A 17,108-nucleotide genomic window follows, 5' to 3' on the forward strand; every position below is an offset into this window, starting at 1 on the left:
ACTATTTTTATAAGGTCCCTGCTTATAGTTACATAGCACCCAGCCCTAGGGGGACATAAGGCACCCCTTAGGGGTGACTTATATGTAAAAATAAGGTAGTTTAAGACTTTGGAACTACTTTTAATTCCAAAGTCTAATTTGAATATAACTTTAGTTTAAGAGCAGCCAGCAAGGCAGGCCAGCCTTTAAAGTGACACTGGGCACCTCATCAGTGCATCTATGGGTGCACTACCTATGCTGTGGTCCCTAAACTTACATGCCCTACCATATACTAGGGACTTATAGGTAGGTTAACTTAGCCAATTATAATTAGCCTAATTTGCATATCCACTTTACACAGTGCACTGGCCCTGGGACTGGTAAGCAGTACCCAGGGCACAGCCATGAGTCAGTAACCACCAGTACCTGTCCAAAAAGTGTGCGGGTGACCAGGGCAAAAAGGAGGACTTTCCTACACTGCCCCCCCCCCCCAGATGAAAGGTGATGGGTACTAACCTACACCCTGGTAGTCCTCATCAGCTAACTGGAAAAACCTGGAAAGGCCATCTGCATTGGCATGGGCAGTCCCAGGTCCGTGCTCCACTGTGAAGTCCATCCCCTGTAGAGAAATGGACCACCTTAACAGTTTTGGGTTCTCCCCCCTCATCTGCATCATCCATCTGAGAGGTCTGTGTTCCATTTGTACAACGAAGTGAGTGCCAAACAAGTATGGCCTCAACTTCTTCAGGGACCAGACCAAAGCAAAGGCCTCCCTCTCAATGGCACTCCATCTTTTCTCTCTGGGGAGTAGTCGCCTGTTGATGAAGGCAACTGGTTGATCTTGGCCCTCTTCATTAACTTGTGCTAACACTGCCCCAATCCCTTCATCTGAAGCATCTGTTTGCACTATAGACTCCTTGCTATAGTCAGGGGCCAGTAACACTGGTGCTGAACACATAGCCTGTTTTAGGGTGTCAAAAGCTTTCTGACACTCTGGGGTCCAAATGACCTTCTTGGGTTGTTTCTTGGAGGTAAGCTCAGTCAGAGGGGCCACTATGGTCCCATCATTCTGAACAAACCTCCTGTAGTACCCAGTCAGGCCAAGAAAGGCCCTGACCTGGGTCTGGGTTTTTGAGGCTTCCCAATCCAGGATAGTCTGGATCTTGGACTGGAAAAGTTGTACATGGCCTCCACCAACAAGGTGGCCCAGGTACACAACTGAGCTTTGCCCTATCTGGCACTTGCTTGCCTTGATAGTCAGGCCTGCTTGAAGCAGGGCCTGAAGCACTTCCTTCAGGTGGACCAGGTGGTCTTCCCAGGTGGAACTAAATACAGCTATATCATCCAGATAAGCTGCACTGAAAGATTCCAACCCAGACAGGACTCTATTCACCAACCTTTGGAAGGTGGCAGGAGCATTTTTCAGGCCAAAGGGCATCACCTGGAACTGAAATTGGCCCTCTGGTGTGGAAAATGCTGACCTCTCCTTAGCTCCTGGACTTAAGGCAACCTGCCAGTATCCTGAGGTCAGATCAAACGTGCTCAGGAATTTGGCAGCCCCCAACCTATCAATGAGCTCATCAGCTCTAGGCATGGGGTGAGCATCAGTCCTAGTGACTGCATTTAGACCTCTGTAGTCCACACAAAATCCCAATTTCTTCTTCCCACCTTGGGGATTAGGTTTGGGCACCAGTACAACTGGACTGGACCAATGACTGTCAGAAGGCTCAATTACCTTTAGCTCCACATCTTAGCCACTTCAGCTTTGATGTTGGCCTTGACCTGGTCAGACAGCCTGTACAGCTTGTTTTTGACAGGCAAGCTGTCACCAGTGTCAAGGTCATGGACACACCAATTGGTGAGTGCAGGGGTCAGGGAGAACAAACTAGCAAACTGCTCCAAAACTTGTCTGCAGTCTTTTTGTTGCTGGTCTGTCAACTTGGGAGAGAGTACCACTCCCTCCACAGACCCATCTAGTGCATTTGAGGACAGGAGGTCTGGCAGAGGTTCACTCTCCTTCTCCTTCCCTTCATCAGTGACCATCAGCATGGTCATGTCTGCCCTGTCCTGGTGGGGTTTCAACCTGTTAACATGCAGGATACTATGATGATTCATGGGGGTGCCAAGGTCCACCAAGTAGGTGACCTCACCCTTTTTCTCCAGAATTGGATAGGGCCCAGTCCATTTGGCCTGAAGTGCCCTAGGAGCCATGGGCTCCAAAACCCACAATAGCTGTCCTGGGTGATACTCAGGCATGGTAGCCTTCTGATCATGCCAGAGCTTCATGAGCTCCTGGCTGGCCTCCAGGTTTCTGCTTGCCTTCCTCATGTACTCAGGCATGCGTGACCGCAGGCCCAGCACATAATCTATCACGTTCTCCTTGGACTCTCTGAGAGGCTTCTTCCAAGACTCTCTCACCAAGCACAATGGGCCTGTTACAGGGTGCCCAAACAGTAACTCAAAAGGGCTGAATCTAACCCCCTTCTCTGGTACCTCTCTGTAGGCAAACAACAGGCATGGGAGGAGAACATCCCAACTCCTCCTGAGTTTGTCAGACAAACCCATGATCATACTCTTCAGGGTCTTATTAAATCTTTCCACCAGACCATTGGTCTGTGGATGATAGGGGTTGGTGAACTTATAAGTAACACCACACTCATCCCACATGGCTTTCAGATAGGCAGACATAACGTTTGTGCCCCTATCTGAGACCACCTCCTTTGGGAATCCTACTCTGGTGAACACACCAAGTAGGGCCCTAGCCACTGTGGGAGCAGTGACTGTCCGGAGGGGTATTGCCTCAGGGTACCTGATGGCATGGTCCGCAACCACCAAAATGTACCTGTTACCTGAGGCAGTTGGTGGGTCTAGGGGACCAACAATGTCAATCCCCACCCTCTCAAAGGGAGTCCCAACCACTGGCAGTAGTATCAAGGGAGCCTTTGGCTTGCCCCCTGCCTTGACATTGGCTTGCCAGGTGACACAGGAGCTGCAAAACTCCTTGACTTTTTCTGACATTTGGGGCCAATAAAAAATGTTTGACCAGCCTGTTCGAGGTCTTGGTCTGTCCCAAATGTCCAGCTAAGGGAATATCATGGCTTAAAGTAAGGAGGAATTCTCTATACTTCTGGGGGACCACTACTCTCCTGTTTGCCCCTGGTTTGGGGTCCCTTGCCTCAGAGTAGAGAACTCCATGCTCCCAGGAAACCTTGTGGGCCCCACTGGTATCCCTTGTTCTTGCCTGGCAGCAGTCTGCCTTAGGCCCTCAAGAATGGGACACTGTCTTTGTCCCTGGCACAACTCTTCTCTGGTGAGCCCACCTGCCCCTTGCAGTTCTGCCAAGTCAGGCAGAGCTTGCAGGGGAAGTGGCCCTCCCTCAGAGGTCAGGTCCTCCCCCTCAGGTTTGAATTCCTCCTGATCCTCTGTACTTTTAGGGGCTGGCAAGCCAGACCGAGTGCCCTTTCTCTTCTTCTTGGAGGCTTGGCCCATTGTTTCAGGGTCCAAGAGTCTAGCACTTCCCTGTTGTGCTGCCTGTGACCTAGTCACAGCACACACCCATTCAGGGAGGTCCAGCATCTGTGCATGGACCCTTCTCTCCACCTCTGACCATTCAGATGCTTCAAGATCATTACCCAGCAGACACTCTACTGGGAGGGCAGGAGCTACAGCTACCCTCTTAGGGCCAGTCACACCTCCCCATTCCAGGCTCACCATGGCCATTGGATGGAGTTGGGTTCTGCTATCTGCATATATTACTTGGTGGAAGACACCAGGTAAGACCTGTTCTAGAGAAACCAGCTTCACTGTGACCATTGTCACACTGGCTCCTGTATCTCTCAGAGCTTCCACCTCAGTCCCATTGACCTTAGGCCTCTGTCTATACCTCTCCATGCCGGGAGGTAAGGCCATAGTTGCAATGTCCACCCCACCCACGGATACTAAGGTGACCTCTGTGTACCCTGATCCCAGCCCTGGGCCAACTTCCACCCCAAACCCTACACTAGCAATCCCCTGGGATTGACCACCAGTGGGAGGCTTCTTGGAGCAGATAGCATCTCCTCTTTTATGTCATGGTTGATGACACTCAAAACACTTGCCAGCCTTAGCAAGCTCCTGAAACTTTCCAGCTTTAGCAGGATCATAATTCTTCCCCTGATACCGTTTCCCCTTAGAAGTGGAATGGCTCCCCCACCCTGAGAAGTTTTTGGGGACTCTTGTGAGGACTCCTTGTGCTTTTTATCATCTTTCCCTTGGTTCTTCCCCTGAGAAGAACCATGTCCTCCCTTTTTCTGATCACCCCCTGGTGGTTTCAGGTTAACCCTAGTTCTTAACCAGTCATCTGCTGCCTCCCCCAGCTCCCTGGGGTTGGTCAACTTAGAGCCAACTAGATACTGGCAGAGCTTCTCTTGGACACAATTGGTTAGAAGGTGCTCCCTCATAATCAAATTGTACAGCCCCTCAAAGGTACTTACCTTGTTGCCCTGTATCCAGCCCTCTAGTGCTTTTACTGAAATGTCCACAAAGTCCACCCAGGACTGGGTGCTTGTCTTTTGGGTGTCCCTAAACTTGAGCCTATAATGCTATGGGGTCAGACCAAATTTTTAGTCAAGCATCTCTTCATACTGGGGTATGAGTCTGCCTCCTCCCCCTCAAGGTTAGGAGCCTATCCCTCCCAGAGTTGGGAACCAACTCCCAAAGAAGTGAACCCCCGTACTGAGGGTTGACTCTCCTCATCTGGAGGGCCCTCTCAAAGGCCCCCAGCCACTTATCTATATCATCCCCCTCTACATAGGCAGGAACCACCCCCTTGGGTATTCTGTGGCAAACCCCCCACCCATGGACACCATAGCTTCTTTGTCGCTGCCACCATCTCTTTTCTCTTCCCTTGCCCACCTTTTCTTTTCTAGGGCCAGCTTCTCTGCCTCCAAAGCTATGAATGCTAGCTGGGCCCCCAGCTCTCTTTCCCCGAGGGACAGGTTCTCTCCTCCTGAAGGGACCCCCTTCCCCCAACTAGCTTTGGGTCTGCCCCTAGTGACTGTATGTAATAAGGATCGATATTCCTCATCCTCACTTAGGCTCAGATGCCCTCCTTCCCCATAGTGGTTAGAGCTGGCATCCTCCCCTACTTCTCCCTCCTCTGGAGCTTCCTCTGGGTCTACCTCTTGGGCCTCAGCCAATGCTGTCAGGAATTTGATCAGGACATGCTTCCTGAGGTCAGTGGTTTCAGGCAACCCTCTTTCAGTACACAATCCCCTAAGCTGGGCTACTGTCAGCGTGGGTAGGCTAGCCAGATCAAGCTCCATGGTTCCCTACTTTTGTGTCAACAAAAACTTTTTGCAAAAATTGGATACAAGAATTTAGAAAAATCTGAAAAATTCAATAATTGAAATTTATCCAAATTAAAAATTAAAAACATTTTTTGTGCTAGGGCAATTTAAAGGATTTTTAATTTGTTTTACTCAAAACTGTAATGTGATACTGAACACAAGTACAGGATCCCACCACTGCGCACCAAAAATGTTGGAAAATGGGTTATTGGTAAGGGCAGGTAGGTACCTTTAGGTCTCAGTAAATTAAACCCAGCTCAACCCTTGGTAGCTTGGCAACGAGCGACAAGGCTTAACTTAGGAGACAGAGTGTAAAGCATTCAAATATCACAAAACAGTAATTAAATAAAACACAGGAAACAGTTTAAAAATCTAAAACCAATTTATAAAAATAAATTACATTTTTATCTTTAAAATGAAGCAAAAACGAATAACATCGGATAAGGGGAACAGGAGATATGAATTTTTCAAGAATTATTGTTTTTTTTAGCACCTAGAAACAAAAAGCTCCAATCGGGTCATCTGGTTGCACCTCGACCGGGGCAAAGTCAAACTTTAAAGATGACCGCGATTGAGCCCTGCTCGGCTACAGGCTGCCGGAGGCCTTGGTTAAAAGTTTACCTTCACACTTAGGCCCTCATTATGACGAAGCCGCCCGCCAAGATCTGACCACCTGGCGGCCGCCAATGCAGCCGCACTACCGCCGCGGTCATTTTGAGATCCCCGCTGGGCTGGTGGGCGGAAACCTGGTTTCCACCCGCCGGCCCAGCGGGGATCTCGGCCGCAACACAGGATCTGGCTCCAAATGGAGCTGGCGGTGTTGCGGCTGTGTGACGGGTGTAGTTGCACCCGTCGCGCATTTCACTGTCTGCTATGCAGACAGTGAAAAGCTGCACGGGGCTCTGTCAGGGAGCCCCGGCACTGCCCATGCCACTGGCATGGGCAGTGCAGGGGCTCCCAGAGGCCCCAAGACTCCCCGTACCGCCAGCCTTTTCCTGGCAGTTCAAACCGCAGGGAAAAGGCTGGCGGTCGGGGACTCGTAATCCCCTGGTGGATTATCCCCCAGCCTGTTGGTGGTGCTTCCGTCTAAACAGCCCTGGCGGTCTTGGACCGCCAGGGTTGTAATGACCGCCCTAGTCTCTTTTCTGAAGATTTTCTTCAGTGGGACGAACCTGCCAGTCCAATCCGACCTCCTGGAGCCCTTCTCCGGATACGCATTGTGGGAATCCTCGGTGGAGATTTTAACCTTCGGACTTAGTCGTTTTGTCGAGGTGAAAATCCTTCGACCGCGGTAAACCTGGATCTTGATCTGACGTCCTCCTCGGATACGCTGGCTGGGAGGTCCCGGTCAACTTTTTACCTTTGGACGTAGTCTCCTTTTTGGAGATTTTCTTTACTGGGACGAACCAGCAAATCAGGCCGGGTAGAGGTTGAGGCAAGCCGGCTAGAGTTGCTGCGCCGGGTCGGTCCCTCTAAGGAGCTTTATTTTCAAAAGTTCTCCAAACTTCTTCAAACTTCTGGGGCTTCTCCCAGATGTCCTTTTAAGGTTCTTTTGAGGTTCCACAGCTCATCCCAAGGGTTCTGAGATGGTCCTTGGAGATGCAGACTACAACTCCCAGAATGCACCTGGCTCAAACTCCATTTTGGCCACTGGGCAGTGGTCAGCTGGTTGATTTCTTCAGGAGTTGGTGCAGGGGACTCTGGTTAGCCATTTTTCACCTGTAGCAAACAGGGAGTCCCTCCTTGAACCAGTTGAAGCCAGGCAAAGTCCTTCTTGTGGTGAAACCCAAGTGTGCAGCTGGTGCAGTCCTTCTGAGTGCTGGTTCCAGGTGCAGGCCAGGGGTCCAGCAGGGCAGTCCTTCTTCTACTTTGGTTCTTCCTTGTTGGAATCTGATGGGGATCTCAGGTGTAGATGCAGGTCTGCCAGTTTTATCCTTGCTCCTGGGTGAAAAACAGGGGGGTCCTGATTCTCCAATCAGGTGCAGTGTCCTTCCCCCTGTGATGACCACTTCCTGGGAAGTGTGGCAAAAATCAATCCAAGGAGGCAACATTCTTAAAAAATCCATCATGGCTGAATCTGATTTTTTGAGGTTACATCTGGCTGATCCCACCCACTGGTGTGGCTAAAAATCATAAACACACCCCTCTCCTGCCCTCTCCTAATCTAATCAAGGGGGCACCTAGTTGTCTGTGGGTTGCAGGATGTGGGGGCGTTGCTGGGTTGTTCCAAATGTTCTTCTCTGCCTTTGAAGACCTGTTTGGCAGCCCTCCCCCTTCCTGCCTCACCATCTGCTGAGGGGAAATTACCACCCACAGGCACATCTCTTTCTGTGAAGCTAGGCCACTTCACACCTCATCATGGCAGCCTGGCCAGGCTGCCAGAGGCTGGCCAATCAGAGCACAGCGGAAAAAACAATGCAGGGCTGAAATTGGCAACTTTTCAGGTAAAGTTTAAAACTCTTTACATGAACAAGTTATATTAAATCCAACAACTTGAAGTTGTGGGTTTTATTATAAAAATTAATTTGATACCAAACTCTTGGTGTCCATCATTTAAGGGGACTTTAAAAATTAAAATAAAGTCTCCCCATTCTAGCTTATGAAGGCCATTTACTACAATGAGGGAAAAACAAATTTGGCTGTTTGTACCTCACCAGGGCTTATAAAACTATTTTCATAAGGTCCCTGCTTATAGTTACATGGCACCCAGCCCTAGGGGCACATAGGGCACACCTTAGGGGTGACTTATATGTAAAAATAAGGTAATTTAAGACTTTGGAACTACTTTTAATTCCAAAGTCGAATTTGAATATAACTTTAGTTTCAAAGAAATCAGCAAGGCAGGCCTGCCTTTAAAATGACACTGGGCACCTCAGCAGTGCACCTATGCACTACCTATGCTGTGGTCCCTAAACCTACATGTCCTACCATATATTAGGGACTTATAGGTAGGTTAACTTAGCCAATTATAATTAGCCTAATTTGCATATCCACTTTACACAGAGCACTGGGACTGGTAAGGAGTACCCAGGGCACAGCCAAGAGTCAGTAACTACCAGTACCTGTCTAAAAAGTGTGGGAGTGACCAGGGCAAAAAGGAGGACTTTCCTACAGTGTTTGAAAAGTTTCAACACTCCGTCCATCATTTTATTTTGTGATATTGCCATCAACATAAAGGTTAACACACAACTAGTGCACAAGAAGAATTCTGGAAGTTGTCAGTTTTGCACAAGATGTATGATGATGTGTTTTGTGTATTGATTTGTGTTAAATGTTGCCACTAGATTCCTTATCACTACCAAATGATGGTTATGAGCAGGAACATGCCTACCTAAGAAAAAAGAGGTTCCTGGATTTTGGCTACATTGTGAGAAACAGTTGTACCAAACACGCCATAATTGATGATTCTGTCAGGTGTGATGCTCCAATTGTGAGGAGGTTATGTTGGCACTATTACAGGTGAAATAGCATACAATACACTTATAATACAGTGGGTGTCTGTGGCTTCACATTGGTGAGATGGTATAATGACTAAACAATACTAAGCATTTGATCGAAAATGACTAGGAACATGAGAATAATGGCAACATCTCTTAGCAAAAATGTTAAAAAAATATGTTTTCACTGCAAAAGTCAAGTCAATTCATGTTAACAGTGGCAGATTGGCATGAAGCCTTACTCCTTCACAAAGGTTAATGTAAGCCAGTCTGTTTCAACAAACATATATTTAGTAGGCAATATTATTAACCCCTTGGATGCGGGCATCGGCCACTGGCCGACGCCCGCACTACCTCCCTGGTGCGGGTCACGACCAGTGGGCGACACCAGGGAAGGGCTTACGCACCCGAGGATTTTTTTTTTGTGTTCCCCGGGAGACACAGAAGTTCTTCCGTATCTCTCCCCGCCCCCCACCTGCCCCTTTGAGACTGACGTCACTTTGTGGATTTCCCCATCGGAGCAGGAAGCGGCCTTGCGGCCTTGCTCCGATGGGCAAAACGGCCACAAACGGCCTTCCCCACGTTCGGGAAGGCCTCATAAGAAAGGGGAGACTCTCCCCTTTCTTACGAGGCCTTCCTGAAAGTGTTTCCTGGCCCCCAATCGCAGCACAGCTGCGATCGGGGGCCAGGAAACACCACTAGACACCAGGGATTTCACTTGGGGGGGTCGGTCCCCTCGGAAAACGGGCCACCCCCCCGGGGGCATATTTTTTTTTTTTTAAAGGTAGGTGCCCCCCAGGGGCTAAATTTAATTAAAAAAAAAAAAAAAAAAAGGACAGGGGGTCGCCCGTGGGCAGGGCGACCCCCTGTGGGGGCAATATTTTTTTTAGTTGTTGTAGGGTTTCCCTGGGGGCCATTTTGGGCCCCAAGGAAACCATACAACAACTAAAAAAATTTATAGATCTATATATCTATATATATATATATATATATATATATATATATATATATATATATATATAGATATATCTATGTAGATATATCTATTTACATGGAAATATCTATAGATAGATCTATAGATATATATAAATATATGTATATATGTATAGATCTATCTATAGATATATCTATGAAGATATATATATATAGAGAGAGATAGATCTCTCTCTCTCTCTCTCTCTCTATATATATATATATATATATATATATATCACTTTTGTCAATACATGTGTGGTTTCCCTGGGGGCTGCGATCGGCCCCCAGGAAACCAGACCCACATATAAAAGTGATGTATATATATATATATATATATATATATAGATTTGCCACCAGTTGTCTTGCAGTTGCAGCTTGCGTCTTCAAAGCAATGCACATACTTCAACTGACGCTTTTCAACTGTAGCTTTTAGGCAGCAATAAAATAGTCAAGTAAGTATTGTGATTATGTTTCTGCTACAAAAGGGTCAGACTTGTCTAGTGGCAGTTTTAGTGCCATAAAGAAGCGCAGAAGGTTTATATATATGCCTACTGCAAAGACCAAATCTGTATTATATGTATATAGCTGAGTACATTAATAAAGTTAGCCATTACCTGCGCTATAATACAAATGAAATGTATGTGCGGGGTGGAGGGCGGCTATGGAGAGATGAACGGCACTTTTGCTGGGTGGTAATGAGGGAATCCGAGGAGGAGGGAGTGGGAGCACCAATAATGATTGTTGGACTGGGCGCAGGAGGTGCTAAAGACTGTGATGAATGGTATGTGACAAGGTGTTTTTTGAGTGTCTTGAAAGAACGTGCTGATTGAGGGAATAAGCGCAGTTAAGGTGGCCTCTACTGTTGCACGTATCTCACACACACCATCGATTTTGTGACTGTCTATGTAGGCTAGTGTTTTAGAGCAACAGCTTAGCCAATAGCAGAGATAGCATCTTGATGGATGACTGCTGCCGTCACTCGGGTTATAGAGGACCGCTCTGACATAGGATCAGAGACTGAGACATCAGATACTGAGACAACATCTGAGGGATAGGACAATGGCGCAGACTCTGGGAGTGATTTTTCAGTCGGAGGAGTCCCATTCAATAACTCCTCTTCCAGTAAATTATGAGGGAGGTGATGAGGACAGTCCTGCTGTCCCTTTGCAAGCAGTCTGTGCAACGGGGTAATGGTGGGTTAGCCCAACCCAGAGAGCAGGTGAATGCGGCGGTAAGCAGAGAGAGAGCATGCTCTCTTGGGAGCTCCCCAATTTAGTTCAGCCCCAAATTCCACCGCCCAAATCGTATTGTGGAGACATAAAAATTATCTATCGCAAAACAAACTGGTTTTGTAAGGCAGGCACCTGTGTTTTTGGTCCTGGGTTCGGCGGCCATATAGAGAAACACACTAAACCCAAACATTTCTGGAAACTAGACATTGAGGGGAGTCCACAGAGGTGTGACTTGTGTGGATTCCCCAAAGTTTTCTTACTCAGAATACCCTGCATTGCTGAAATGTTGAATGAAAACTCTATTTTTCTCCCATTTCTGTCACACAAACTACAGGAATATTCTGGGATCCACAAAATTCCTACCACCCAGTGATTCCGCACCTGTCCTGATAAAAACACTACCCCACTTGAGTGCCTACACCTAGTGCCTGCGTCAGGAATGGATCACCCCATGGTCAACAGCTGCCTCATGTAAGGACCAACATTGACCGTTGTGTGATCTATTCCTGTCGTGGGCACGAGGCCTACCCACGCAAGTGAGGTACCATTTTTATCGGGGACTTGGGGGAACGCTGGGTGGAAGGAAATTTGTGACTCCTGTCAGATTCCAGAACTTTCTGTCGATGAAATGTGAGGAAAAGTGTTTTTTTGGCAAAATTGTGAGGTTTGCAAAGGATTCTGGGTAACAGAACCTGGTCAGAGCTCCACAAGTCACCCCATCTTGGATTCCCCTAGGTCTCTAGTTTTAAAAAATGCACAGGTTTGGTAGGTTTCCCTAGGTGCCGGCTGAGCTAGAGGCCAAAATCTACAGGTAGGCACTCTGCAAAAAACACCTCTGTTTTCTGTCTAAAAAATGGGATGTGTCTAAGTTGTGTTTTGGGGCATTTCCTGTCGCGGGCGCTAGGCCTACCCACACAAGTGAGGTATAAATTTTATCGGGAGACTTGGGGGAAGGCTGGGTGGAAGGAAATTTGTGGCTTCTCTCAGATTCCAGAACTTTCTGTCACCAAAATGTGAGGAAAATGTGTTTTTTTAGCCAAATATTGAGGTTTGCAAAAGATTCTGGGTAACAGAACCTGGTCAGAGCACCACAAGTCACCTCATCTTGGATTACCCTAGGTGTCTAGTTTCAAAAAATGCCAAGGTTTGCTAGGTTTCCCTAGGTGCCGGCTGAGCTAGAAGCCAAAATCTACAGCTAGGCACTTTGCAAAAAACACGTCAGATTTCATCGTAAAAATGTGATGTGTCCATGTTGCATTTCCTGTCGCGAGCCTTAGGCCTACCCATGCAAGTGAGGTACCATTTTTATCGGGAGACACGGGGGAACACAGAATAGCAAAAAAAGTGTTATTGCCCCTTATGTTTCTCTACATTTTTTCCTTCCAAATGTAAGACAGTGTGTATAAAAGACGTCTATTTGAGAAATGGCCTGTAATTCACATGCTAGTATAGGCATCCCGGAATTCAGAGATGTGCAAATAACCACTGCTTCTCAACACCTTATCTTATGCCCATTTTGGAAATACAAAGGTTTGCTTGATACCTATTTTTCACTCTTTATATTTCAGCAAATGAATTGCTGTATACCCGGTATAGAATGAAAACCCATTGCAAGGTGCAGCTCATTTATTGGCTATGGGCACCAAGGAATCTTGATGAACCTACAAGCACTATATATCCTCGCAACCAGAAGAGTCCAGCACACGTAATGGTATATTGCTTTAAAAAATTTGACATTGCAGGAAAAAGTTACAGAGTAAAGCGTGGAGAAAAATTGCTGTTTTTTTCAGCTCACTTTCAATATTTTTTTATTTCAGCTGTTATTTTCTGTAGGAAAACCTTGTAGGATCGACACAAATGACCCCTTGCTGAATTCAGAATTTTGTCTACATTTCAGAAATGTTTAGCTGTCCAGGATCCAGCATTGGTTTCACACCCATTCCTGTCACTAACTGGAAGGAGGCTGAAAGCACCAAAAATAGTAAAAATGGGGTATGTCCCAGTAAAATGCCAAAATTGGGTTGAAAAATGTGGTTTTCTGATTCAAGTCTGCCCGTTCCTAAAAGGTGGGAAGATGGTGATTTTAGCACCAGAAACCCTTTGTTGATGCCATTTTCAGGGAAAAAACCACAAGCCTTCTTCGGCAGCCCTTTTTTCCCATTTAATTTTTTTTAAAATGCAATTTTCACTGTATTTTGGCAAATTTCTTGGTCTCCTTCAGGGGAAACCACAAACTCTGGGTACCATTAGAATCCCTAGGAAGTTGGAAAAAAAGGACACAAATTTGGCGTGGATAGCTTATGTGGACAAAAAGTTATGAAGACCTAAACGCGAACTACCCCAAATAGCCAAAAAAGGACTCAGCACGGGGGGTGCTTGGGGGGCGAGGCCCAGCATCTAAGAGGTTAATTTAAACAGACAGAAATGTGTAAACATTGGTAACAGAATAACACATAACCAAAAGAACATTTTTTTGTCCTTTGTTATGTCCAGATGATAAATCAATGTAGAAGCAAAGGAGTTATTAAAAGGGACTTCTGCAGATATGGTACAAAGGTTTCTTGCTAGATATTTATTTTTGTGACATGAGTTCACCATTCAAAACAACAAATCTGTACCATTCAGAGGTGTTAAAAAATTCCATGAGACACTTGGAGTGTTTAAGAGAAATGATCCAAAATTAAATGGACTAATGATGATACCTTACAAAATTGTGAGTATTTGGGTCCATAATATGTTCCTTACATGCATGGAATAATGGTAAAGTATACCTAAGTTTTATAGTGTTGAAGCCGGTGAAAGTTTGAAATTAGGAAATGTTTTGTTAAACAACTTTGTGATTATTTTGATTTGCACACATAGAATAAAAATGTAGTATATGTCTTTTCAGTATCTTCAGGAGCAGGTAAAGGAGAGATTGGACAGGAAGGTGGGAAGCAGCTGGCCACTGTGGGTCAGGTGGAGAAACAGCTGGCACCGATGGACACAGTAGCAGTGAGGGTGAGTGGACTGGCACCGAGGCCACCAGCTCAACATCTTCTTTGGAGGCCTCCATAAGTGACTAATCCTTAGTGGTACTGGACCCAACACAGCCTTGTCTACCACCTGGATTCTCATCTCCACCCTCCTTCCTGCGCCCCCCACAGTTGGCTAAAACCACCTTCTTAAAAGGGCTAGGTATCCTTTTCCACAGGAACCTTCCTCCTGCCCCTTCTCCCCGGCTGTGCTCAGTGAAGAGGCAATTGACCTCTTGCGCAGCGTCTCGGTAAGCCAAGCATCGTTGATGAATGTCATCTAGGGGCTTAGGGCCAGATGTATCAAACGTTTTAGCATTCGCAAATGATGCGAATCGCAGAAATCGGCCATTTGCGAATGCAAAAACTTGTTTTGTGATGTATTAAAGGCATTCGCAGGCCAAAAACAAGGAATCGCAAAAATTGTGAATTTGAGCGAAGCGACATGGTTTGTGTGTCGCAATTTGCGTATCGCAATTTGCGACATGAAAAACCGAATCGCTATTTGCATATTGCAAATTGCAAGCTCGAATAGCGACTCGCAAATAGAGATTCAGTATTTCTTGTGACAAATTGCGATACGCTGATTGCGACATGCAAAACAATGTCGCTTCGCTAAAATTAAAAATTGTTTTTGGCCTGCGAATGCCTTTAATAAATCGCAAATAGCGAATATTCGCAGAATGGCCTTTTGCACATGCAATTTACCACGGATTGAAACCAGATGATAACCAGGTGCAACCTATATAAAGAGGCCCAGAATGCCTCAGCCTCTTTTCCACAATGGCTGCACTCTACGTCATGATGAGGAGAATGAGGTTCTTGGCAGGTTTGAGGAGAGGGAGGAGAGTACAGGTTGAGCTCAGCCATGATACTTGACCTGATGGCTGAGCTTCAACCCATACTGCAGCGCACAACACACAGGACCAATAGCATACCCACCCATGTGCAGGTATTATGCTCCCTGCACCTACTTGCCTCAGGGAGCTATCAAGGGGTCATAGCAACAGCTGGAGGGGTATCACAGAGTGCCCTCTCTAGATTTTTCAATGCATTTCTAAATGCCATGCTGAGGAGGATACACCAGTACATCAGATTCCCCCACACCCCACAGGAAATACAGCAGACAAAAATCGATTTCTACCAGATAGCACAGTTCCCCCATGTCCTAGGTGCCATAGATGGGACACATGTTGCAATCTGTCCACCATCGACCACAGAGTATGTGTACCGCTACCGTAAAAAACAACATTCAATGAACATACAGGTGATATGCAATGCCTCCTACATCATAACTGATCTCGTGGCCAGGTACCCAGGGAGCACACATGATTCGTACATCTTTCGCCACAGCGGGATTCACACAAGACTGCTAGCTGAGGAATTTGGTGAAGGATATCTACTAGGTAATTTCTAACTTTACAATGTTGCATTGATGGAAGTGTGATGTCAGATGGCACAGCTACTCATTTTAGCCTCTGTTCCTTCCAAGAGACAGTGCCTACGCAGTGCGCACCTACATGATGACGTACTACATAAATCCTGCAACACCAGCAGAGCGGAGATACAATTCAGCACACAGGGCAACCCGCAATGTGGTGGAGCGCACCTTTGGCCTGCTGAAGAGTCGCTTCCGATGCATCCACAAAAGTGGAGGGGCACCACAGTACATCCCTGACACGACCTGTAATATAGTGGCCACATGTGCGATCTTGCACAATATAGCTACCACCAGGGGCATACCTGTGGAAATATCGGAGACAGACTCAGATGAGGATGATGATCCCATACCACCCCTACAGCCAGCAGAGAGGACCAGTGCAGCAGATGGCAGACAAAAGCGTGCTGACATCACACACAACCATTTCAGATGTCAGTAATGACAACACTACCTCACTTACATGTATTCCGGTAGTTAGCACCTTTATTACCTTGACTTCAGGTAACATATGTGTCACTAGGACAAAGCAATGCACAATAGGTAGACATGAGCCATTAACAGTGTCACACTATTATCATCATAGTTTTACTGTATTGCTACATGTGAAGGTAGTTTCCTGTAGCCCTCAATGTCACTTCTTACGACCACGCATTCCACTTGAGTGCTCAGTGGCTTCGCCGGCACCTCTTGTATCAGGCTCACAGGCAGTACTGTGCCTGGCACTGCGACACCTACAATCCATCACGGGTACCGCAAGACTGCTGAGGCTAGATGACTCCTCAGTATCCCCAACACTCAGTTTGCTGGGTGTAGCACTGCGTGCTGTCTGCATAGCATCCAGAACGTTGGTTATTTGCACCAATCACTGAGCAAGGTCTGGACTGCTATGTGCTGCCTCCACCTGGGCAGTTGATATAGTGAGCCGATTTACGGATCTGCAAAAGCCATTGAACATTCCCATGAATTGCCGCTGGCGACTGCGGTGGCTCACACGCTCATGCCTGATCGCAGTACAGAGTTCCTTAATGGCATTTGTCAGTTCCTTCGTGTTATCTGCAGCTGTTTGCTGTCCCTCATGCAGCTTGCAGATGTTTACATTCAGAGACTCCAACTGCTTGTGCAGTCCTCCCATATTGGCATTGTGTGACTGCAACTGCCTGTGCATTGCCCTCATGTTTTTGCATTGCAGGCACTGCACTTTGAGCATGGACGCTTCAAGGCCCCCAAAGATTGATGGGAGCTCGCCTTCATCTGAATGCTGTGTGCCTGCATCGTGAGGCCTCCTGTGGGGAGTTGTGTGACGCTGGGGCAGGGACTGCTGCCTTCCTGTGGATCTAGCTTCTGGGGGTGGTGTGTGGCCTTCATCCGGCATTTCATCTGAGTCCTGGTTCAACTCATGGAAAGGTAACACCCTTGCCTTGCGTCTGATTGGTGCTATACACAATGACTCACTGGTGTTTGAGTCGGGCAGTGGCTGTGTTTCTGCATCCCCCACATTGGCACATTCTGCTGCTGCTGGGCCTGAGCCATCTGAAACGACAATGTGCAGCATGTCATTTATGAATGCATCACCAAGTGTTGCACAATGGTAATAAATGCACACTTATATCGTAGCACTGTGAATTGTGTGTGTTGTTCTTCTGTGTGTCTGTGTACTTAATTGCTATCTATGTGCTATTTTCAGCTCAGGGTTGTGGACTACC

The sequence above is a fragment of the Pleurodeles waltl genome, chromosome 5 (genome assembly GCF_031143425.1).
Source record: "Pleurodeles waltl isolate 20211129_DDA chromosome 5, aPleWal1.hap1.20221129, whole genome shotgun sequence".
Lineage (NCBI taxonomy): Eukaryota > Metazoa > Chordata > Amphibia > Caudata > Salamandridae > Pleurodeles > Pleurodeles waltl.